The sequence below is a fragment of the Armigeres subalbatus genome, chromosome 2 (assembly GCF_024139115.2).
Source record: "Armigeres subalbatus isolate Guangzhou_Male chromosome 2, GZ_Asu_2, whole genome shotgun sequence".
Lineage (NCBI taxonomy): Eukaryota > Metazoa > Arthropoda > Insecta > Diptera > Culicidae > Armigeres > Armigeres subalbatus.
In genome coordinates this window covers 183816670-183839981 of record NC_085140.1, presented here as the reverse complement: position 1 = coordinate 183839981, position 23312 = coordinate 183816670, and the positions used below count along the sequence as shown (strand labels likewise).

Below are 23312 nucleotides of genomic sequence, written 5' to 3'. Positions count from 1 at the left end.
GATATGACCTTCTAGTCGGGATAGTTCGCGATACTAACTTTCTCGTAATTTTCTTAACGATTTAACCGCGCGTTTCGGGTGTTCAGAACGGAAATGTGTCCGCGAATCGGAAGCTCTCGAAAAGGTACATACCAAATTATTTACCGTGATTCATTTAACATTTACCGGTCGACGTTTACTCTTGTCATTTACAGAATCGAACCGAAGGAGAGATTCCACTTCTGGAGGCAATAGTATTGTCTTCCCAGGTGAGTAATGATTTTGTAAACATTGGTGATTTTTCTAAGTGTCGATGCATTTTTAGGTACGCAATGTACTCAAAAGCATCTCAAAGTGCATTCATTGAGCGGTCCGGAACTATGAATGTGTATGAATGGTAGGTAAGTAGTGAATCAATCTACTGCGACTAATTTGAAGAAATTTATTTACATCGATGATTTTGTTTTTAGGGTCTGTGCCCTGGACTCGACTTTCGTCGTCCATCCATCCGTGCAATGTGGGATAAATGGAATCGCCAGTCGGTCTGGTCCGAATTGGTGACGCTCGCACCGGACTTCTTCGCCGGGATTCTTCGAGCATCTTCGACGGGTTTATGGTCTCCGCGGACCGTTTCCTCAGGTGCGACCCGAGCAGAAAAAATATTTTAAGATTCTGTACTTTTATGGCATTACTCTGAATTACCAAATAAAGTTGACATTTTGGGGGTTTTGGGAATGATTTGACCGGAGGGAAGAATTCCGGCATACCACCGTAGTTCGGACTTGGTAGATTCATTCGGAAGTTCTAATGTGTATCTTCCGCGATTTTATTCCGACGCTTTCCATTCTGCTTGGCGCGCGTTTATCCTCCGGCTTTGAGCGAATTCACGTGCTGTAATTTTCAGATGTTGATCGATTTTTAATTGATGATCGGATCGTGGGTGAGTATGTAGGTGAGTATTTGGAATACTTTCGAGATTGATTAGTCATCTGAGGATTTCTAATCACTGTAGTGATTTCGCGACGTGTGTTGATCGATTCGATATAAAAATTATTGCGGTTCGTCGTTGTCGTTCCGTAAGGTTCGGAGACGGAAGAACACGGATTGTTCTTCAAGTTTTTCGCGAATTATGGGAATCGTTTTCGTCGTGAGTCGGCTGCAGAAAAATGGACGACTCTGAATTTCCGACAGCTTGCACGTTGATCGTGTGCAGTTCTAAACGGAAATCGCGACATTTTTTATTCTAGTTCGATCGCGTCGAAACTTTCATTAATTACATTTGTTATTCTAGTTTTGAGATTTCTCGGCGAGAATGTGCGGTGATCGCCCCGGCATGTTATGATTAACGGAATCCTAAACGGACTCTGTTCGAAATTTCAAACGAATTCCGAAAAGATTCTTCTCCGAATCTTGACCGGAAATCTGTTCAGAATCACAAACGGATTCTGTTTAAAAATCTGAACGGATTCTGCTCATAGTCCCGAACGGATTCATTTGAGAATCATGAACGGTTTCTATTTGGAATCCCAAACAGATTCTGTTCAGCATTCTTGATGGGATCTGATTAGAATCTCGACCGAATTTTGCTCAGAATCTCGAACGGATGCTGCTCAGAATCCCAATAGAGTTTTTCTCAAAAACCCTTTATTGGAAGTCAACGGGTTATTGGTTGACGAAGTATACATGAACAGAAGGCGTGACGATGTTTTATTCGCCGAATTATAGAAAACTCTCTGAAATAGCTTGTTTGAATAAAAAACAATAAGAGAGCTAGCAACATCATCGAGCAAAGATAGTACACGGAACCGCGAAACAACTCACTTTATGGTTCCTTTCACTCAAATCCGCCCTTGCGTGGAAGAAGCCAAAAATAAGTATAATGCGAAAAAATCCGGTGAGTAATTTGCCTTTACTCCCGTGTTGAATTTTCACCCACTATGAAGTTTCACAAACTCAAATTTATGTTATTTTCACTCACCTGAGACTATGGTGAAAACAACCCAAATTTGGCTTCTTCCACGGAACACCACAGGTTGGGTCGATGCAGCTCTCTTTGTTTATAATAACATTCATGAGAGGGAGTGAGAAAACTACTTACTTTTGAGTTAAAATTTTGAACTTCGTACTCAAAGTTGAGTTCTTTAAACTTTTTTTTTAGGTTCTTTATTTTTTCTGTGTAGAGCAATTCTGTAGAGATTTTTTTTCCATCGCCCACCTTATTAACAAACATGACATGGCGCTTGTTCCTTCTCACGAGCGTATGTCCTACTGATTACTCACGTGCTGCGAGAAAATATTTTAATAGTCTGCAGCAAACACCAAAATAAATATTTGACGCCCCTTTTACAACATCGCTCACCTCATAATAGCCAGTTACAACCGGGAAACAGGAGAAAGAAACATCCAGAACATGTAATAAACCATCGAAAACATTTCACCGTGTTCGATCGTCAGAAAAAAGGGCTTCCATCATTTGTATTACTTTTCTGTTCAACATACTGGATCGAGTTGATTAAGATGTAGCTCCTCTCGCAACACGCATGTCAGTGCGTCATGTTAATAAATTGTTCTTTCTTCAAACTGGCGCTTGGCCGAACATAACATCCAATAAACGAATTTCATCAAATTGGTTCCAAATTTGGATTAAACAGAAAAGCGAACGTCACCCAGCATCGTTATCGATGCCGTCGTCAGTCGTTTAGGATCATGAATAACGCCGTAATACAAGGGTTCGCCTTTATGTGAGTTGAACTCTTTTTCTTTCGGCGTTAAAACACATGTGATACGAGAAATATAAAGAAAATTTATTATCTGCTACAACGGTAGCTTTAAACGATCTCATTTGTATCCATCACTAAGCCGACTGATGCATCTCTTCTGTCTGAGCGACTGTTTCGCGAATCTTGTCTGGATGTCAATAAAGCTCAGACGGTTAAGTTATTGATCCATTATTGTTGAAGGGTTTTCATGTATTACTCTTGATTATAGGTCCGAGATGAGTGAAAGTAATTTAGTCGAAAACTATAACTAGATGGTACTTCGATAGTCATTATCAATTCCCTGTGTTTGCAAAAATTTAATTGCACATCGAAAGGGTATTGTGTCTTCCAACATGTTTTCTCAAATTTTACATCCTGATTCCAGCAACAATTAGTTATGTGATTTTTAATATCAAAAACTAAACTAACAGTGCTTTTTTTGTTCTTATCTTTTCAGGTTAGTCCGTCTACCGCCTTAAACTATGTCAACACCTCAACCCGTCTAGGTATTTTGAAAGCCGATCCATCTCCAAGAAGGTCGTCATGCTCTTTAACGACAAACAGCCCAAGCGAACCGGTTCGCTGCTTCCCACGCGTTGCAGTCTTCTGTTTCTACGGAATTTGTCGCGTGAAAAATTGCATCCACTTTAGTGACATTTTAATCCAATCAGCCTAGCGGCAGTGCGCACGCCGACCATAACGAAAGCCATCAAAACTGTTCGTCTGCAACTTTGAGTTAAGAAAATATAAATTTATTAAAAGTGTCTAGAAGGCTTCAACTCCTACATGATCGCTGGATCAGCCACGCTGAGTGATTTGTTTTCCAGATGGGAGGGCCCGGCGTTGTCTTGGAGTACGGGAGAGTACGGAGGCATCGAGCGACCTTGAGCCTATTCCCTACCGTTTCTGTAGTAGGTAACAAGTCAGATCCGACAAACCACGGCGGCGGCGGCAGCGTGGCAGAGCAAAGGGCAACCGATTATTGCCTAACCGTTTAGCTTAGTCACTGGATCCGCTGTTGGGCGTCAACGTTGCTTGTCGTCTGCGATATTAAGTGCCGTTTCTATGTGTATGAATTTATGATTCAGAAATTATTTAATGGATTGCTTATTACCAATTCAAATTTATCCTAGAATCGAAGGAGGGCTTAAGGTATTTACTCTTTTGAATTACACAAGGAAATTAACAAAGTTAACAAGGTTTTGAAAATATTAATTGATAATCGCGCGAAAGATTTTACGAGACTCGATATCCTATTAAAATAGTCGAACAGGGTATTTTGAAAAACAAATTGTGTACTTTTTTCAATCTATCTCATAATTAAGCAAAATGACATAAGAAGTTCAAACATATGATCATCCATGCGTATGTATTAGGAGAGATCCAGAGAAGGCGATATCCACTCTCAGTCCGGTCTAGGATATTTTCGGATTGGACAAGTTATCAAGTGTAATCACACATGTTCATTAAAGTGATTCAAATTTAGTCTTTTTCGAGTGGGAAACATTCTCGACTTCCTGGACATAATGTAATGACGTGGTTATTCGAAAAAGGGGAGGGCGTGGAAGGGGTAGTCAACAAATGTTCTAGTCGGTACTCGGATCACATTGTAAGGATTAAAGGCCGAATCAGATCTTACAGTTAGTCGGCTTCAGATCACTTTCCTCCAGAGCTTCCAACAACTCCTTTTCGTCCACTCTGTTGAGGCCACGCAGGATGACTTTGAGGGGCTTGCTGCCGGGGACGTTGTTGGTGTAAAATTGGAACCGTTTCGCATTCAGGTACTCCAGTACCTTGTCGAAGTGAGACCTTCCCTCCGCATTAGTTCAGACCCCGGACGGAGGTCGGGGCGAAGGCCCGAAGGGTCCCCTTTCACGAAAATCGGCGGGCACTTCTCCCTCCGCTCTGGTGATTTATCGTGGAACAGAGGCTGTTTTTTCTTCCCTTTTTTCGTGGTACCCAGCAGATTTCCGGCATCACCATCCTTGAGCGAGAAGTACTTGTTGCTCAAGAGAAGCTTTTCACTTCTCTCGTCGGGAGCAACCTCCTTGGATGGACGCTTTTGCGTTTTATTCCCGACTGATTTGGCCGCGGTATCTCCCATTACGGGTCCGGGAGAAAATAACGCCAACGCGACGAAGCGAAAACGTGAACAGCGAACGAACTAGAAACAACACTTGGAAAAAATGCGCGAGCAAAAAAACACGTCCGTACGGGCTGCTGTCTGTGCTCCTGTGCGTGTCTGGGGGCTAAAACTCTCGCCGTGTACGCCACAGACAACAACACTACTCTCGCGCTCTCGTCATCATTGTTTGGCGGTGGGGTACCAGTAATGATCCTTCCGCAGGTTCACCTACGGAAACCTTGTTACGACTTTTACTTCCTCTAAATCATCAAGTTCGGTCAACTTCAGCGATTCAAATGTAATCCCGAGGGACTAGCAAATGTTCACCTTCAAAGATTGTAGTTGGATACAATCTAAATCCGTTACCCAAAAAGGATGGAGTTATGAATGCTGGACAGAGGCAAACACTCAGAAATAGAATAAAAAAGTTGCAGAGATTTTTGCAAATACAATACGATCAAAATCTTACTCAACTACAATCCAAATCTTGTCCCACTACAATCCAAATACAACCCAAATCCAACCTTAATCCAATCCAAATCCATTGTAAATCCGAACCAAATCCAATCCATATCCAATTCAAATCCAATCCAAGTCCAATCGAAGTTCATTTCAACACCAATCCAAAACTAAATCAAATTCAAATTCAATCCAAATCGGATGTAAATCCAATTCAAATCCAACTTTGTTCCAATCAAAATCCATTCCAAATCAAAAATCAATCCATATCTATTCCAAATTCGATTCAAATTCAATCTAAATCCAAATCGAATGTAAATCAAATTCAATTTCAACCCAAATCAAAATCAATTCCAAATTTAATCTCAATCCAATTCCAACCCAATTCCAAATCCATTCCAAATTTAATCTCAATCCAATTCAAATCTAATCCAAATCTTATCCAAATCCAATTCAAATTCAATCCAAATCGGAATCCAAATCGAATGTAAATCCAATCCAAATCCATTTCAAATTAAATTCAAATCCAATCGTAATCCAATCCAAATCTAATCCACATCTAATCCAAATCCAGTTCAAATCTGAACTAAATCCAATCCAAATCTAATTCAAATCCAATCCAAATTCAATCTAAATCTAATCCAATTCCAATTCAAATTAGATCCAAAGCCAACTCCAAATCGAATGTAAATCGAATCCAAATCCAATTCAAATTCAATCCAATACAAACCCAACTCAAATCCAATTTAAATCTATTACGAATAGAATATAAACTTACTGAGATTTTGCAAATATGTACAATGAAGAGGTATGAAACAATTTCAGCAATCTAACGCAAATTCAATTTTATTCACTTTCTAAAAATAAAGGCATTTGGTACCTGGTGGGTCGCAAGCAATATGGGATTCTACTAGGTGGGTCGCATATCCAAAAAGTTTGGGAACCTCTGCTCTAAGGATTCATTAACATAAGGAAATCTCGCTTAACTTTTCAAAAGGACCTAAGTAACATTTTTTCATGAATTAATTTGAATAGCGCAATCAACAGAACAACATGAAAGCTTTTTATTGCAGTACTCAAATTAATTCATGAAAAAAATGTTACTTAGGTCCTTTTGAAAAGTTAAGCGAGAAATATTTATCTGAAGGCAGGGCCGGATCTAGGGGGGTCCGGGGGGGGGCGTGGCCCCGGGCCCCCACAAATCTTATGTACCAAAACCAACCTTTTTTGTACATTTTAGGGCCCCACAGGCTTTCGGCCCCGGGGCCCCCTTCCGGCTAAATCCGCCCCTGTCTGAAGGTCATAATGTTCTCATAGAAAAATATTGAAGTATTAAAATTCCCGTTTTTAGTGACCACCCGTTATCATAAAAGTGAACATTCAGAGATTTTTTTTTTAATTTTCATACAATTTGTATGATCCGAAAAAAAACTTTTTCTCGAAACTAAGTTTTTGTAACTTGCACCCCTTTGCGTATAACATCAAATTAAAATTCCTGAGACATAGAAAAGATAAATTATTTTCTGATTAGTTAGAAAAATGAAAACTCTGTCATAAGAAAATTCAATATTACGATATTTATTTTTATGCATGAAATTCCTACTCTATTGATCTCGAAAGTTTTCTACCATCAGCCGGGCTCGGAATCCAGCCACCTCCTACATGTACTTCTTTTCCACATCCTAATGCTGATACATGCTGGTTATAATTCATCATTTGAAAGAGCAAAATAAACATACTTTGCCAAATAAATGAGAAAACTAATTTTTGCTCCAGCTAATCGACTGGCCTCCAGCAATCCGTCATTTCCACACAACCAACCGGAACGGAATTTATCCAGAAAACATTAAGCACCGACAAAAATTGCAAAATTCCCAATCTCTTCGCTTATCTGTGTTTGCTTGGTTTGCTCATTCCTCAGCTCCTATATGACACCCCCAGGGCGATCAGTGTGTCCGAGGTCTGGTCGTTAGTCGGTCAACGACTCAACCAACGCGTCCGTCGTCACTGGAGCCCATCGCCATGGTCAGACAAACGATTGATTGTGATCACAACCAGCGCAACCAGCAACGGTCCGGTCCTAAGTATTGCAATATGCCAAGCCGGAGGAGCACTTGGCGCTCATCTCACTTCCGATGACGACGACGACGACGACCTGACGTTGACGAAGACGTCGGCGATGAAAGGGAAAACAGTAATCAGTGATTCCGAAACAAGTTTCGCTTTCCGGTATCGCTTGGCCGGGATCAGTGTCGGAATCGGTAAGCGAACCAGCAGAGCGCCAGACCGCCGACGATCAATCATAAATGGACGTAGAATTTCTGTTTCAACCTAGAAACACGGTGGAATAAAAACTTGAATGAGTGGCTGATGGTTTTTGTTGTTGGTTTCTGTTAGACGAGCGAAAGATTCGACAGATAACGCTAGACAGTTTAATCAATTCGATCCCACGGAGTCATGCAAAGTGCTGATTAGTTGGGTTTAAACCATTTTTGATGCCACAGAGCTGCTGGACATCGAATCATTAAGTGATAAAAAGGATGAAGTTGATTAATATACCTAGTAGATTAATACACAATAGACTTGAATGTAGCTTGAATTCTGCCACAATGATAAATAGCATATCTGATTTTAATACTGCTCAAAAGATAATATTCCGCTTGCTCGGATAAATAGTGAAGAAAAAACAATAATTATTTACAATTAGGTATTTAACTCTGAACATATTTTTGCGCTCACTCTTAAAACAGCTAGCTACTCATCTTATGTCAGGATAAACATACTCAAACATCGGGGCCAATTACAGGTCATTTTCCGAATTGTCATTGACCCGATCTTTTGTGTGAGTGAAAGAAAATCCTATTCGGACTACGACGTTTTGATGATGATCGCTATCCAGCAAAAAACATAAGTTAGTAAAAAGAAACAGTTGAATGCCCCCACAGATTTTTGGAAGCATCATCAGTGATACAGCTAATCCTATCAAGATACAAAACTTGTAATACCTCTCGCATGATGCCAAAAGTTTCGTCAAGAAGCGTGTACTCAAACTATTTTCGCTAGTACCAAACACTTTCGTGTTTATGTTAACAAAATGTCATAAACCAAGTATTTTTGAATTTACCTCAATACTATTTTTTTCGATTTCTATGCATTTTTAGGTTTTAAGTTTTTTGTCTTTTTGATTTGTTAGGGCAAGTTCCTTCGAAACCGACAACGGATCTATTCGCTGTGGCAGCTGTTGTCGCAGGGATCGCTATGCGACGCTATGGTTCGCTCTTCGCTCGACGATCGCCTCCGATGCTGGCTCACTAATACCGACCGACGGATCCACTCTCCGTGAATGCTCGAACGGAACGCGCACATGAAACACTGATGCCCCTGTTGGGGATGCATGAACTGGATTGGTTGGTTCAGAATTTTTCGCTGGGTTTAGAAAGAATTGAATTTTCAATAGTTTAACATTGTTTCAATAAAATTGGCAAGTTGGTGGAGAATTTCCGAATCGAATCGAACATTCATCGAAAGGCGCTAAAATGTTCAAAATCTTACATGCTTTCGTGACGGTTTACAATTTTTTAAATTTTTATTTCACATCCTGAATCAGAGAGCCTGCCTCTTAAACGTAGTTTACGTCGAAACTATCACTTGGCCAAGGTCATTTGGTCAAGGCGAGTCATGATTGACATGAAAGCGTAATTCTAACTTCTTTATGGCGTGAGCTGTTTTTTGGCGATTTTTTTTTTGCCTATCGTCGATTATGTCGGAGATCCTTTTGAAGATTCATCAAGACTATTACCTGCCATGTGGAAATGTGGAAGGAACTCGTTCCGATTGTCAGCCATCCGTTGTTACACATTACAAAGTAAAGGTATTGATGAGTGTTAAAAATCGGACCAACGGCAAATCATGCCTAGTTGGTGGTGACCTGGCTGGTTCTTGGAAAAGTTATTCTACGTGCTCGAAAAAGCGTTTCAGATGGTCAGTTGGGACAATCAATAGACGACCTGCTAGAAAACTCGTTTTATGACAAGTAATTATATCTGCCAAAATTGTTCTAAAACATATTATTTTCCTACAATTTTGATTAATTCTGGAAAGACTTCCGAAGTATTTTCGAAAGAAAAAGATATATTTACGGTAATTTTATTGGAAACTCCTTCGTAAATTCCTGTAAGTATTTCTTCGGAAATACCTTTAGCAATACCTTTGCAAAATCTATCCGAAAATATTTCAGGTTTTGTAAATTTCTTAGATAGTTTATTCTGAAATTTATCCAGGAAATTCTTCGAAAATTTCTTCTGAAAATCCTTTAAACATTCGTTCCATTTCAAGACCCTAACAGCACACATATTCCACATACACTCCCGGCCAAAAGTTTGGGTTCACCCTCGAAAAATATAGGCAAAAGTTTTTGGCTGTATTGTCGCCGTCTTACATCCGATTTCAGGTATTGTTAGCTCAATAGAAAGAATATGAGTAGATCTTACATCGTAGGTATTTCAAACTAACAATTTCCATTTTTTTATGTGCTAAAATATTACATTAACATACACATTTTTCTCATCTTTATATTGGTCAGGTATCCATTGTATTTGCCACACAAGATAGATACACAGATAGAAAAAGTTGTTGAAATTTACACGAGAATAATGCACATAAAGGGAACGCCAAAAAGAGCGTAAATTTAAACGATATTATCGCCTGAATGTATGCGATTTGCATTGCATTATGTCACTTTTTATATGATGCATGCTATAGAAACTATCATAATGCTATAGAAATTGGATACATTTAGGGTGTACTTGTTGGAAAATATCCATGTGTGCCCAAAATAGGGTAACTTTCCATGTCTTTATTTTTTACGCGCTTCTTAGTTTTCATTTTTTTTTCTGTGCTGGTTTCACGCAGAGGATATTATTATTATTTATTTATTCAGACTAAGGCCGGAGTGGCGTGTGCAATATATAAAAGTCTTCTCCATTCGGCTCGGTCCATGGCTACACGTCGCCAACCACACAGTCTACGGTCCGCAAGTCATCTTCAAGCTGATCGATCCACCTTGCTCGTTGCCTTCTCGCCTTCTTGTGCCCGTCGGATCGTTGTCGAGAACCATTTTCACCGGGTTACTGTCCGAAATTCTGGCTACGTGCCCGGCCCACCGCAGTCGTCCGATTTTCGCGGTGTGAACGATGGATGGTTCTCCCAGCAGCTCATGCAACTCGTGGTTCATTCGCCTCCTCACGTCCGCCATCTGCACCCCACCATAGATGGTACGCAGCACTTTCCTTTCGAAAACTTCAAGTGCGCGTTGGTCCTCCACGAGCATCGTCCAGATCTCGTGTCCGTAAAGGACTACCGGTCTAATGAAATGAGCGTTTTGTAGATTGCCAGTTTGGTACGGCGGCGAACTCTATTCGATCGGAGCGTCTTGCGGAGTCCAAAGTACGTACGATTTCCAGCCACTATGCGTCTCCGAATTTCTGTGCTGGTATCATTTTCGGCAGACACCAGTGAGCCCAAGTACACAAATTCTACTACCACCTCGACTCACATTGTCTTCTCTTGAACCCCTTCCTATCATCTACTTTGTTTTCGACGTATTGATTGACTAGTCCGATCCGCTTAGCTTCCCTCTTCAGTCTAATGTAGGCTTCCTTCATCTTCTCAATGTTACGTGCCATAATATCTATGTCGTCGGCGAAACCAAATAGCTGGACGGACTTATTGAAAATTGTACCACTCGTGTTAATCCCTGCTCTTCGTATTACCCCTTCCAAAGCGATGTTGAATATCAGACACGACAGACCATCACCTTGCCGTAGCCCTCTACGCGTTTCGAAGGGACTCGAGAATGTCTCTGAAACACGAAATACGCACATCACCCGATCCATCGTCGCTTTGATCAACCGTGTCAGTTTATCCGGAAATCCATGTTCGTGCATTAACTGCCATAGCTGGTCCCAATCGATTGTATCATATGCGGCTTTGAAGTCGATGAATGGATAATTTGTGGGAACGTTGTAATTGTGGCATTTCTGCAGAACATGGCGAATGGCGGTCCGTGGTAGAGCGTTCGCCCATAAAACCCGCCTGGTACTGCCCCACGAACTCCCTTGCAATTGGTGCTAGTCGACGGCATAAAATTTGGGAGAGTACCTTGTAGGCGGCGATCAGCAATGGGATTGCGCGATAATTGCTACAATTCAGCTTATCGCCCTTTTTGTAGATGGGACACACGACACCTTCCATCCACTCATGCGGCAAAACTTCCTCCTCCCAAATCTTGGTAATGACCCAGTGCAGCGCTCTAGCCAGTGCCTCACCACCGTGTTTAAATAGCTCTCCTGGCAATTGGTCATCCCCAGGGGCTTTGTTGTTCTTCAGCCGGCCAATCTCCTTCTGAATTTCCTGGATATCCGGAGCAGTTAAAAGTATGTCGTGCGCGCGTTCTCCCAGGTCCATTGCCATACCATTACCGTCTGCCACATCGCCATTCAGGTGTTCTTCGTAGTGTTGCCGCCACCTTTAGATCACCTCACGCTTGTTCGTAAGAAGGTTGCCGTTTATGTCCTTACACATATCAGGCTGTGGCACGTGGCCCTTACGTGAACGGTTCAACTTCTCATAGAACTGTCGTGCGTTATTAGCGCGGTACAGTTGCTCCGTCGCTTCATGGTCTCGATCTTCCTGCTGGCGCTTTTTCCTCCGGAAAATCGAGTTTTGTCTGTTCCGCGCCCATTTATATCGTGCCTCGTTCGCCCTCGTGCGATGTTGCAGCAATCTCGCCCATGCTGCATTCTTCTCCTCCACTAACTGCTCACATTCGCCGTCATACCAGTCGTTTCTCTGATCCGGGGGCACCGTGCCAAGTGCAGCGGTTGCAGTGCTACCAATGGCAGATCGAATACCTCTCCAGCCATCTTCAAGAGACGCTGCGCCTAGCTGCTCTTCCGTTGGGAGTGCCACTTCCAGCTGCTGCGCGTATCCTTGGTCTAGTCTACCATCTTGTAGCCGCCCAATATTAAGCCGCGGCGTCCGACTTCAACGCGTGTTGTACACCATCGAGAGCTTTGAGCGCAGGCATACTGCAACGAGGTAGTGGTCGGATTCAATATTCGCACTGCGGTAAGTGCGGACGTTCGTGATGTCGGAGAAGAATTTACCGTCGATTAGAACGTGGTCGATTTGGTTTTCCGTTTCTTGGTTAGGTGATCTCCATGTGGCCTTGCGGATTTTCTTGCGGGAAAAGAAGGTGCTCCGGACTACCATTCCGTGGGAGGCTGCGAAGTTTATGCATCGTTGGTCGTTGTAATTCGATACGGTGTGCAGGCTATACGGTCCGATGACCGGTCTATACATCCCTCCTATACATCCTCCCTTCCAACCTGTGCGTTCATGTCGCCTCCAGCTGTGCATAAAACGCTCCTTTCTCGTTGTTGGGTCTCCCTTCGTGTAGGTTGTGTACTTTGATGATGCTATAGTTTAAGAAACGGCCTTTTATCCTCAGCTTGCACATCCTTGCGTTGATTGGCTGCCACCCAATCACGCGTTGGCGAATCTTACCCAGCACTATGAAGCCGGTTCGTAGCTCGTTGGTGGTGCCACAGCTTTGATAGAAGGTAACCGCTCGATGCCCGCTTTTCCTCACTTTCTGTCCTGTCCAGCAAATCTCCTGCAGTGCCACGACGTCGAAGTTGCGGGGATGTAATTCATCGTAGATCATCCTGTCGCAACCTGAGAAACCTAGCGACTTGCAGTTCCATGTTCCAAGCTTCCAATCGTGACCCTTTTTTCGTCGCCTAGGCCTTTGCCTATTATATCGAGTCGTATTATCTCTTATATTGTTCGTAATTATTGGTTTTCCAGGTGGCTTATTGGGCCTGCGCAAACCTCCTGTCTCGTCGGAGGGCCGTTGTGTCAGGTCTGTTTTGTGTCCGACCTGACACCAGAACTTGGGCTTGTGCGCTTTGAGCGGCACACGGTCGCTTTGGCGGGGCCTACTTGCGGATACATGCAGCTTTTTATAGGAATTTAACAGAGTCCACTGTCAAACCCCACCCCATGCTAGGCAAGCCCTACAACTCGCAGATGACCTGGTGAGGGATCGTCAAGCCCTCGGACATAATCCCTGCTGCCCGCGGAGGATATGGGCCGCGTAAATTAAAACAACGTAAGAAACCCGAAATTCGAGTGAAAAAATAGCATAAAAATCAATTGCTGTAAAAATAACCACGTGAAAAACGAATTCAGTGTACATTGGGTATAAAGCGTTGACTCTTCCTTGATCTAATGGTCCAAGGAAATTGAAAATCCATCGAGAAACGGCTGAAAAAAAATGCTGGTGCCCCACCTTTACCAGAACTCGACGCCGCCAGTGCATAAGGAGCCTTTCATAAATTACGTAACGCTGAAGGGGAAGGGAGGGGGTCAAGTCGAGCGTTACGATCCATACAAAAAAATAAACCTTCCATACAAAAAGTGTTACGAGGGGGAGGGGGTGAGGGTCCAAAATCATCAAATTTAGTGTTATGTAATTTTAGAAAGAACCCTAAGAGGTAAATATTCAAAATAATATGCAAAATTCTTTAGGCATAACAGGCTTAGGTATTTCAATACCAAACCAATAATAATTTGTGATGCGTTTGGTATTGTATTGTTTAAAATTTGTTATAACAGATTATTTTATGCCTGAAGTGTTAGGCATATTAGTCTTGGTATTATTTTTTTTTTGTATTTTACCTATTATGCAAGGGTAGTGGTATCAAATCAATAACAGAATGTACAGAGGTTATTTCTCCTGCTCGGGATGCGCTGCGAGCATGCTGAGTTGTGACCATTAGACTGGCCCAGATTACTATGGGGAGAAAAAAATGTTGTCGAATTCCTCGGGGCACCCCCCAGAATTGTGTCTTTGGGTGAGAAAATCAATCTCTGAAAATGTCAGCTCAATCGCTTGTTGCATAAGCTGGCGCATTTGAATTGAAGTTTGTATGGGGATTTCAGCCAAAATGTATAGGAAAATACACCTCCATCACTCATTCGATCTGGAAATTGGCTCTGATTGCTCGATTGACATCAGAATTGCAAAAACGGCAGTTGGTATGCTACAGAACAATTTCACAGAACATTGCATGATGATTAAATGAACTTTTATATAATTTTCGGCTGAATTATTAGGAGCTAATTTGTGTATTTTTGGGTTTTTTGATCGAATCACATCAGCCGAAACCCTTATAAAAGTTCATTTAATCATCATACAATGTTCTGTGAAATTGTTCTGTAGCGTACCAACTGCCGTTTTTGCAATTCTGAGGTCAATCGAGCAATCAGAGCCAATTTCCAGATCGAATGAGTGATGGAGGTGTATTTTCCTATACATTTTGGCTGAAATCCCCATACAAACTTCAAATCAAATGCGCCAGCTTATTCAACAAGCGATTGAGCTGAAATTTTCAGAGATTGATTTTCTCACCCAAAGACACAATCCTGAGGGGTGCCCCGTGGAATTAGACAACTTTTTGTTTCCTGGGCCAGTCTAGTGACCATTGACTGTGTTTGCTCTGTAGAAACAATTGAAATCTGTGCGGATATTTTGCAGACACCCTGTAAAATGATACATTAATGAATGCAACAAAACGCTCCGGTTCACAATGCTGTTGGAGTGGAATTAAACTAAATAAATTCTATAGCTATAATATATAGAAAAATACTTTCATATAAGATTGATGCGTGACAAATCGTTCCACAGAAAATGCCTCATTCCTTCAATGTTGTTGCTACACATGCTCTTACGTATATTGGCTAATATGCTACCAACGACCACTGCAAACTAAGGACTCCACATTTGACTCCCATGTCACACTTTTCCACTTGGGTTTTATTAACCATCAGGCAGCAGCAACGTAGGTAATATTTATACAAAAGGCCATTTTTCTGCACACGCAAAACCAGTGTACACAATTTCACGCTTTAATCACAGACAGTAAATCAGCGCCTTATAGCCACGTCGCGGCGTCTTTCACAAAAAAAAACTGACGTAATTTGGCGTACGCAAACCTATTTGAAGTTTTGCGACCCCCTCGTTCCCAGGATCAGCTGCCATGGCTCCATGAACGGGCCATTTCGCATGCGGTCACTCCCAGGCATTCCCTTGTGCGCCAAAGATGGAAACCATAGACCCTATCATAAATTTGCCTACAAATGGATGCGAGCAGGTAAGCAGCTTTTGCCCAGTGAAAAGTAATAAAAAGCAGAGTGTTGTAGATCTGGTACCAACTCTTGGGCAGTTTATGCTCTCCCGCTAAAGCCTGCGAACCTATGCTTACTACCTTGTTGGCGGAGTCGGTCAGCAGCGGCGAAGATCTACCGGGCCCGATTAGTGGACACGCCCAACTGTAATTAAAGCGTTTAACGTTAACTCAAAGCCACCATCGGTGCCGAAGGGTGATTTGCAAAGTGGCTCCTCCGCGCTCGTGAATCGACTAGGATGAACGAGCTAGCTCTGGGCTGCAATAGATTACGGTGCGATGATAAGCGAACAAACGGCGGGGTCCCGAATCCCGATTCTATCGGCTCCAAGGTGCATCTAGCAATACAAAAATTGGGACAATTCTTTCTTGTAGTCGCAACTGATTATCTTGATATGCTATTTTGTTAGGAAGCTTATTACAATGTAATCCCCTGTCATAAGACGAGTTTAAACAATCCCATTAGATTCCACCACTTAATTGTATCCTGACAGATACGTATTTCGACCTCAACAGTAAAGGCCGTCTTCAGTGTCTTGTGACTCGACTTCGAGTCGAGTCAAGTACAAGACACTGAAGACGGCCTTACTGTTGAGGTCGAAATACGTATCTGTCAGGATACAATTAAGTGGTGGAATTCAATGGGATTGTTTAAACTCGTCTTATGACAGGTGAAAACATTCCACTAAAAAGCTCAAAATAATTTTCTTATTACAATGTAATGTTTTGTTTTTGCAAATCTATAAATACTGACCTTCCAATATCAAATTAAACTCAATATTTAATACAAAAATGGAGTAAAAACAGATCACACATATCAATTTAAATAAATAATCAACAATAAATTGTCGTTTGTACTAAAAAACTGTAACTTAATATTGTAGTTTTTAAACTTTTTTTTATATATTTGTAGGTCATAAAAAGTTATTGAACCGTGCGAGCATTGCGATAAAGCGCCACTATCACTATTTACCTAAATTTTCTAAGAATTTCTCGTACGGTTGCAAATAACTGGAAACAAGTAATTTAGTATAATCGGATGAATACCACTTATGGAGAAGTCATGAAAGACTATATAACATGAGGTTGATTTTCTTTCTTTTAGCAATCCCATTCGATAATTTAAGATTGTCAACCGTGACTATAACCGCTTTTGATTGCTGCAGAAGTTGCTTTTCGAATGATATTTCAACCCGGAGCTGTGCTTTTCTGTTCCAAATGACTCACAACCCATCGAATTGAACTTGCATTGTCCCCAAAGGTGTTCCCATGTTTGGACGAACTACGCCAATCAGCTAGAATTGTTCCAGTGCATTGGGGATAGAAAAAAAAACAGTTCTAGACAAGGTACAAACTTTGTCGGCAACAGTGTCGTATATTTCAACGCTTTTCTTGATCACCGCTTAATTATTGACATTTACGCCATAAATCGGCTCAAGCTCACTAACAAAATCGATTTATGCACACCGCGCCAGGCGCGTATTTATGTGCTCCTTAATTGATGCTGAGAAGTGTGACTCACAAAGGGACGGACTGTCGAGAAATAGATACCCGGCTGCACCGAGCGATGCCGTTTTCCAACAGCTTACCAAGTTTAAAGTTTATGATCGTTTGAACTCTGCACATTGGAACCGTTGGCAGTTGTGGTGGTGCACTACTTAGCCTAAACATATAAACGTTCTCCCACATAATTGGACAGTGTTAATAAATTTTCGACCGATCACGATCGGCGAAGCTTATTGAACCACTACGCTACTACTGTGTGTGGCGCGGCACGAGCAGGATTGCTATCGGCAAGGGATATAAAAGCGCAATTCGGAAATAATTGCCCTCAAATTGCGGTGCCCGTCATATTAGTGCATCGATAGCAGCATGGTGGTAGTAGCACAAGAAGAAACATTCGTTAACAAGTCTGCTGATTTGCCTTTTTTCGAGCTTTTACAGCAATCATACCTTTCATGTTGTTGACCGCGTCGGCTAATGTGTGATAATTTGAGAATTAAACACTTCTGTGTCAAATTGTGGACACGATTATAGGCAATCTTTTCGGTTCGACATGGCTTGGTCTTAGCTGTTTAGTTACAGCAATTTGTTTATTTACTTCATTCGTGGCAATTAAACAAGGGTTAAAATATAAGGCAATCCATGATAAAGACATATTTTTATTTTATTTTCCATTTTTCTATATAATAATTGTAGCGTATTAAATTTGTATTATGTATTATAAAATATGTACTACAATCAATTATTTTTATTATTTCTTGTTATCTAGTGATATTTGCCTATCCCGATCGAATTCACCAACACTTATTGCTTGTTTTGTTATTTTATTATTATTGTCTTTATTATACAGGTTTTCAGCCGTAGATCAACGAATCAAATTGCTATAGAAGTAATTCGTGGTTTCTGCGTAAAGAACTCTACCCCAACAATATGCATATTGAAATGTCTAAAAAATAAAACATGTGTTGAGAAAGTATTTACTAGCAACCCTATAACTAGAGACCGGCGGAGTGAAAAACTGTCGAAATGGCAACGTATGAAAATGCATGATATCGTAAAAATAAGACTGGCAGCACTTGAACTTTTTGCTTGCTTCTAATGGAAGCAAAATGTAAACAAGTCGAATTGGAACCGCCTTTGACGGTTCAATTGGAAACAAGATGGCGTCTTCGCCGATCTCTTATTGTAGTATTTCTAGTATTTACCACCTGTTATTCGAATTAAGCGTCTCTCAAATGATGGAGTAGTGTAAACAGGAGAAAAAAAACTGGCCATAACTTTCTATCCTCGTTTGCCAATTCGCGAAGATGCCTTATCCATCGTTTCCTTTCATCTTTAGTCCTCCTCGAGCATGGTCCATGTTTCATGTCCGTAAAGGATCATAGGCCTCATGAGCGTTTTCTGCATGATGGGTCTGGGTCACTTGGCATAAAGTAACAGAGAACAGACATGAAGGCTCGAACAAAATGTTATGCAAAACATGTGTAAACAATCAAACCGAATCTCAACACCATCGATGTCTTTTTTTTTTTGGGTCTTTATTAAGGAGACTTTCAGCCCGAGGCTGGCTCGTCTCCGGGCCATCGATGTCGACATTGCAACTCACAACCTCATTTTTACAACACGATGGTGCTGAAGCCCGCTGGTAATGGCTCTAATCTAAGCATACTCTGAACAGCACGACAATAAATAAATTTGAATTGAATAACAATGAACTTGTATGCTTAGAACAGCCTTAGGCCTGGAAGTCTCCTTTCAAGACCCCCGGAATTCTACTTTCAAGAGGCCTGGAACTTTTATTTCAAGAGGCCCGGAAGCCTCCTTTGAAGAGGATCGAAAGCCTTCTTTCAAGAGGCCCGGGAGCCTGCTTTAAAGAGGCCCGCAAACCTTCTATCAAGAGGTTCAGAAGACTTCTTTCAAGAGGCTCGGAAGCCTGCTTTCAAGAGGCCCGGAAGCCTGTTTTAAAAAAGCCCGAAAGCCTCCTTTCAATAGGCCCAGAAGCCTCCTTTCAAGAGGCTCGGAAGCCTCCTTTCAAGAGGCTCGGAAGCCTCCTTTCAAGAGGCTCGGAAGCCTCCTTTCAAGAGGCTCCTCTCAAGAGGCTCGGAAGCCTCCTTTCAAGAGGCTCGGAAGCCTCCTTTCCAGAGGCTCGGAAGCCTCCTTTCAAGAGGCTCGGAAGCCTCCTTTCAAGAGGCTCGGAAGCTTCCTTTCAAAATGCACGGAAGCCACCTTTCAAGAGGCTCGGAAGCCTTCTTCCAAGAGACTCGGAGGCCACCTTTCAAGAGGCTCAAAGCCTCCTTTCAAGACGCTTGGAAGCCTCCTTTCAATAGGCTTGGAAGCCGCCTTTCAAAAGGCCTGAAAGCCTCTTTTCAAGAGGCTCGGAAGCCTCCTTTCAAGAGGCCCGGAAGCCTCATTCAAGAGGCCCGGAAGCCTCCTTTCAATAGGCCCGGAAGCCTCCTTTCAAGAGGCCCGGAAGTCTATTTTCAAGAGGCTCGGAAGCCTATTTTCAAGAGGCCCGGAAGCCTCGTGTCAAGACGCCCGGAAGCCTCCTTTTCAAGAGGCCCGGAAGCCTCGTTTCAAGAGGCCAGGAAGCCTCCTTTCAAGAGGCCAGAAGCCTCCTTTCAAGAGGCCCGAAGCCTCCTTTCAAGAGGCCGGGAAGCCTCCTTTCAAGAGGCCCGGAAGCCTCTTTTCGAGAGGCCCGCAAGCCTCCTGTCGAGAGGCCCGCAAGCCTCCTCTCGAGAGGCCCGCACGCCTCCTTTTGAAAGGCCCGGAAGCCTCCTTTCAAGAGGCCCAGAAGCCTCCTTTCAAGAGGCCCGGAAGCCTCCTTTCAAGAGGCCCGGAAGCCTCCTTTCAAGAGGCCCGGAAGCCTCCTTTCAAGAGGCCCGGAAGCCTCCTTTCAAGAGGCCCGGAAGCCTCCTTTCAAGAGGCCCGGAAGCCTCCTTTCAAGAGGCCCGGAAGCCTCCTTTCAAGAGGCCCGGAAGCCTCCTTTCAAGAGGCCCGGAAGCCTCTTTTCAAGAGGCCCGGAAGCCTCCTTTCAAGAGGCCCGGAAGCCTCTTCTTTCAAGAGGCCCGGAAACTTTCTTTCAAGAGGCCCGGAAACCTTCTTCCAAGAGGCCCGGAAAACTTCTTTAAAGAGGCCCGGAAGCCTCCTTTCAAGAGGCCCGGAAGCCTCCTTTCAAGAGGCCCGGAAGCCTCCTTTCAAGAGGCTCGGAAGCCTCTATTCAAGAGGCCCGGAAGCCTCCTTTCAAGAGGCTCGGATTCATCTTTTCAAGAGGCTCGGAAGCCTCCTTTCAAGAGGCCCGGAAGCCTCCTTTCAAAAGGCTCGGAAACCTCCTTTCAAGAGGCTCGGAAGCCTCCTTTCAAGAGGCTCGGAAGCCTCCTTTCAAGAGGCTCGGAAGCCTCCTTTCAAGAGGCTCGGAAGCCTCCTTTCAAGAGGCTCGGAAGCCTCCTTTCAAGAGGCTCGGAAGCCTCCTTTCAAGAGGCTCGGAAGCCTCCTTTCAGAGGCTCGGAAGCCTTCTTTCAGAGGCTTGGAAGCCTCTTTTCAAGAGGCTCGGAAGCCTCCTTTCAAGAGGCTCGGAAGCCTCCTTTCAAGAGGCTCGGAAGCCTCCTTTCAAGAGGCTCGGAAGCCTCCTTTCAAGAGGCTCGGAAGCCTCCTTTCAAGAGGCTCGAAAGCCTACTTTCAAGAGGCCCTGAATCATCTCTTCAAGAGGCCGGAAGCCTCATTTCAAGAGGGCCGGAAGCCTGCTTTCAAGAGGCCTTTTTAAAAATGAATTAAATCCAAAACAGTCTTAATCCGTGCAAACGCCTACTTTCAAAGAAGAAATTACATCCACGATTGCCTTTCTTCGGGCCAACGCCCGGGATTAAATTCACTTTCAAACGCTTTCACGGAAAACGCTCACATCCAAAGGACGAATCACATCTACCATTGCCGTATTCTGGACAAATTTCAATTTCAATAAAAGGAATTACTTTTACTTTAAAAAAAAAAGAGATTGTCTTGTTGCGGGCAAACGCCTACTTTTAAAGAATGTATCTCAACCTACATTGCCTTAATTCAGGAAAGCGTTCACTATTACAGAAGGGATCCCATTCACCATTGATTTAATCTAGGCAAGCGCCTAAAATTTAAATTAGTGTTCACATCCACCATTGTCATAATCCGTTCGAGCGCCTACTTTTAAAGAAGGGGTCATATCCACCAACGCTATTTTATGAAGAAAATACCACAGTATTTTAGCAATGTAGTAGCGATGCAGCGATGCAGTGAATAATTGATTTGGTAAGCTAGCGTCGATGGCAACTTCTTATGGCCAATCCAATAAGCACGGATGAGATGGTTTACGAAATTAATTCAGTAGAACTAATTAGATGTTTTTTACAACAGCCACGGCACAATAAAATCGTGAATAAAAAGAGCACGAAACCGACAACGTCTTATTTATCACAGTGCACGCACACCACACAATTATGTCTTTTTAATATTATTATCGTGTTATATTCACCATTCTGGGTTTTTTCAGCATCGCTTAGTATAGTTACTAATTTTATGAACACAAAAAAATATGCCATATGTCCGTTATGCCAAATGACCCTCACATTTGTCGTTGTTTTCAATTATGTCAAATGTCCGTTATGCCAAATGGTATTTATGCCAAACGACCTTATGCCAAATGACCCGCTCCCGTGCATGCTATATTTAATACGGGTGTGAATCTTTTCTGAGCGCAATTTCTTCCGGAGCCCGTAGTAGGTAGACTTACACAGATGATTCGAATTTTTATATTAATGTCAGTTGTCAGCAAGGGTCCAAGGTAGCCACTTTCCTTGACCACCTCAAAGGTATCCCCGTCTATCGTAATACTGTTTCTCAGCCCACTAACATTTACCACTTTGTCTTTAAAACATGCACCACGTGTCCTACTTTTGTTTCCGCCCGTTTCAGATGGGTGATCTGCTATCTTTTCTATCTTTTCAAATGTTCAGCCGATAATATCCATATCATCCACGAAACAAACAAATTGGCTGGTCATGTTGAAAATTGTACCCCGGTTCTCTGCATAACAACTTGAAGCAAAATATTGAGTTATAAGCACGAAGTCCCAGACGAACCGATTTTTGTTAGAAGTCCGGATAACCCAATGGATCTGATTTTTACAAGTCGGGACGCATTGACGTGCGTCCAATTTGGGATTCTCGGGCTCATTCAGTAGCCGCTAAGGTGCGAAGGCCGACGGAAGTCCTTCGTAGCTTAGTTGGTTAAAGCACCAGTCTGGCGTACTGTGGGTCGTGGGTTCGAGTCCCATCGAAGGGAAAGTGGTTACCTCCAATACATTTTTCAAATCAAAATCTTCCACATAAAGTATTTTTTTTATTTCTTTATTAAAGAGGCTTGCAGCCCAAAAGGACAAAGTAGATATTTTCATCTGAGTTTTATTTTCAAAAGCATTGTAGAAAATTTTTAATTTATTTTTATTTAATTTAGTCTCATTTTTATTTAGTCTCAATGACTATGAGGATAAAAATGTAGTTGGTGCTTCGAAAGAGTGCTGCAAAAAGTTGTTATAGAGCAGCTGGTGATAGATTAAAATCAAAGAGATGGAACCCTTCGTTGAAATTGGGATATCCCAGAGCTTCTGATAGAGACATTAATAAAGTAAGGAAATTCCACAATTCTTGTATAACGAGTTCCTAAAATTCATACAGAAGATTTTCTCCTAAATATCTGGAGAAAATTTTCGAAGAATTTTAGAAAAGAAGCTGAGTTTCGAGGGAGGAGTGTGCTGCAGTTCTTTTGATTTTTTGGTGGAATAATTCCCCATAATTCCTGAATGTGCAAGAACTCCTGTTGAAGTAAATCTCCAGAATTTCTCGAGATGGAAGAACCCAGAATGATTGGAAAATCAGTTTTCCTGTTTGATACCAGTTATGTGAACACACAGAAATCCTATGCTGATCATCGTATCGAATTATCTGATGGCACAAATTCGGATTTCTTGAAAAATGATAGCACATCTAACAATTAGTGGCGAAGCGAGAAAATTTCGTTTGAGAGGGGAGGGACTTCTGTATTGAGTTCGATTAGGCAACTAAGAGTTCTTTAATTTAATTTCTAAGAATGTATTAACTGAGAATTATTTAAATAATGTCAAATGATCACAAACAGCATGCTCATTTCTGAAAAAAGCGAATAGAGCTTGTTTCATTTAAAAAAGAAGCTAATAGATCTTCTATTACCTGT

The 23312-nt window shown here is 42.2% G+C and overlaps 1 non-coding gene across 1 annotated transcript; it reads left to right on the top strand.

Moving 5' to 3' along the window:
* The first annotated feature begins 22311 nt into the window (after nt 1-22311).
* Nucleotides 22312-22386, top strand: Trnaa-ggc (transfer RNA alanine (anticodon GGC)). Its single transcript has one exon. It is a non-coding gene; the product is annotated as a tRNA-Ala (tRNA).
* The last annotated feature ends 926 nt before the right edge of the window (nt 22387-23312 follow it).